General features: G+C 40.0%; 1 non-coding gene across 1 annotated transcript; it reads left to right on the top strand.

Moving 5' to 3' along the window:
* Window positions 1-1,670: 1,670 nt before the first annotated feature.
* Window positions 1,671-1,825, top strand: LOC122238305. Its single transcript, XR_006217232.1, has one exon. It is a non-coding gene; the product is annotated as a U12 minor spliceosomal RNA (small nuclear RNA).
* Window positions 1,826-3,063: the final 1,238 nt, after the last annotated feature.

Below are 3,063 nucleotides of genomic sequence, written 5' to 3'. Positions count from 1 at the left end.
AACTTGGAAGGATAAATTGGAATTAACTTAGTCATACATTAGGATCATCAATTCTTATATGCCTATAGAAAGCACTAATAATCATTATACAGTCAAGAATGTAGAACCATTTAATTACTTTTACCTTTTAAATAGCCAATTTTTGTGAATACAAAAGTAACACATACTTGCTTATTGAATTTTGGAAAATACATAGAACTATAATAAAGTAAAAATTATGTGTAATCCTACCCCTGGGGATAATCCTTTTCTTATGTTTTTGTTTTGTTTGTGATATATTTTAGATATACAGAGAAACATCTTAATTTTGGTTATTTCCTTCCATTGGTTTTTAATGTGTGTTCATATATACACGTATTTAGAAGTTGTTTTTTGTTTTTTAAGCGAGGCTTTTTTTTAAATGTTTATTTTTTTTTAAATTCTTTTATTATTTATTTTTGAGAGAGGGTGTGAGCAGGGGAGGGGCAGAGAGAGATGGGGAGACACAAAACCGGAAGTAGCTCCAGGCTCCGAGCTGTCAGCACAGAGCCCAACACGGGGCTTGAACTCCCAAACCATGAGATCATGACCCGAGCTGGCTGAGCCACCCAGGTGCCCCTAATGTTTATTTTTGGGAGAGAGACTGAGCGTGAGCGGGGGAGGGGCAGAGAGAGAGGGAGACACAAAATCCAAAGCAGGCTTCAGGCTCTTCTGCTGTCAGCATGACGTGGGGCTCAAACCTGTGGACCGTGAGATCGTGTCCTGAGCTAAAGTTGGATGCTTAACCGACTGAGCCACCCAGGCACCCCCATATTTAGAAGCTTTTAAAAGACCTTTGAATATAATTCGAATTTGACTTGCATCCCAGATTTGTAATTTTTAATGTCTTTTAGTCATTTGAAGCTGTCTTTCTCTACTAGTAGAGTCCCTACTCTTGAGAAGCTCTAAAGTAAGCATCATGGCTCCTCTTTGTATCATCAGTATCAACACGTCTTTAATTTAACAAATATTTGAAGGCTTCCTTTATGCTAGGTATTGCTGTGTGCTGAGAATATAGTGATGAGTGGGGCAAGGTAAGACAGACAAGTGATAAAAGTGCGGAGAAATATGTTGTATAGATGAAATTAATTGGGGTTTTTTTTAATGTGTATTTTGAGAGAGAGCATGCGTGCTCGCAGGTGGTGTGCGCACTCACAGGTGTGCGCACAGGTGTGAGGGGGCAGAGTGAGGGAGACGTTGAATCCCAAGCAGGCTCCATTCTGTCAGCGCAGTGAGATCATGACCTTAGCCTAAATCAAGAGTCAGATGCTTAATCGACTGAGCCATCCAGGAGCCCCTAACTGGTTGTTTTTGATTGTATGTTTAGAAAAGGCCTTTTCTAAGACTTTAGACTTAAATTGAGATCTTAATGATAAAGCTTGTTTCTAGGGGAAGAAAATTCCAGATCAGAGGAAATAGTTAATACAAAACCCATAAAGTAGGAATGAATTTGATATGTTTAAGCAAGCAAAAGGAGGTTTTTGTAGCTGGAGTACTGTAGGTAAGAGGCAGAGAATGACGTAGGCAGGAGCCAGATGACATAAAACTTCTAGGCCCAAAGTAACGAGTTTGTATTTTAAGTGACTCTAAGAGCCATTTGAGGATTTAAAGAAAGAAAAGAACAAAATTTTTGTTTTTAAAAGACCACTTTGATGCCTTAAACTTCTGAGTAAGAAAAAATAACGATTTGAGTGATGCCTGAATCCTCACTGCTAATGTGAGATGAGATGAATTTCTGAGTGGGTAAAGGTTGCCCCTAAGGTGACCTGCCTGTTTTGTGGGATCCTTGGGAGTCAGGATCTGCCTGTCCCCCCTTTAAAAAAAAAAAAAAAGACCACTTTCGCTGCTGTGTGGAGAATGTACTAACCAAAGATGTAAGGAAGAAGGATTTAGGAGTTAGGGGTTGAGTTTGGCTGGATGTAACCAAAGAAATGGTAGTAGTGGGTTAAACAATAGGTAAAGTCAAGAGAGAAGTATCCTAGAGTTTCGTGGTTAGAGGTTTTAAGGTGTTAATAGACTACTAACTTTGAATTTACCAGTAGGAGTTTGACCCTTGTCCTTAAACTCTTCAAAATGCCTGGCAGAGGTTCAGACAACATTTCTGAATTTTCAGAAAGGGAAACGCATTACCTACATGTCCAGGTGAGTTCACCCTTTTTTTTTTTTTTTTTTTTATCCAACGTTTTTTATTTATTTTTGGGACAGAGAGAGAGACAGAGCATGAACGGGGGAGGGGCAGAGAGAGAGGGAGACACAGAATCGGAAACAGGCTCCAGGCTCCGAGCCATCAGCCCAGAGCCTGACGCGGGGCTCGAACTCACGGACGGCGAGATCGTGACCTGGCTGAAGTCGGACGCTTAACCGACTGCGCCACCCAGGCGTCCCTGAGTTCACCCTTTTTAAAGAGCTTTCTGAGAAATCCCATTCAGTGACTTCTGTTTTTATTTATTTTTTTTATCCAGGATTGTGTCATAATTTCTTGGTTTAAGGAAGACTAGGAAATGTTTTTAGCGGAGCACATTGCTCCCCAGTTAAAATCAGTGTTTCATTAGTAAGGAAAAAGAAAAGAAAATTGGTTAGGCATTTTGTCATGTGGGGGTGGGGAATGGCAGGAATGAACTTAGGAAGATTATTTGGGAAGCCTTTCTAGATAGCGTAGGCAAGAGATGATTGTAGTTTGGGGTTATGATAGAATAGGAGGCTGAAGAGAAGTATTTGGAATATGTTTTAAAGGTAGGGTCACAAGAGCTTGCTGATGTTACAGATGAAAAGTGAAGAAATGAGAAAAACACCTAGACTTTTGTCTTTAGCAACCAGACAGATGATGCTGCTAATTTCTGAGATGGGAAAGAGTGGGAGGAGCACATTGAAATTGTCTGGGAAGATTAAGATTTTTGCTTTGTTCTTGTTAAGTTAAAGCTTAGACTGGATGACTTGAGTCTAGGAGAATTTAGTTAGAAAAGGAGGGAGTCTAGGACAAAGTCCTGGTTTTTGTCATGGACCCCTAGCATCTTTTGAAGTTGAGCCTAGAAGAAACAACAAAAG

The sequence above is a fragment of the Panthera tigris genome, chromosome B1 (assembly GCF_018350195.1).
Source record: "Panthera tigris isolate Pti1 chromosome B1, P.tigris_Pti1_mat1.1, whole genome shotgun sequence".
NCBI lineage: Eukaryota > Metazoa > Chordata > Mammalia > Carnivora > Felidae > Panthera > Panthera tigris.
This window is presented reverse-complemented; position numbering and strand designations above follow the sequence as displayed.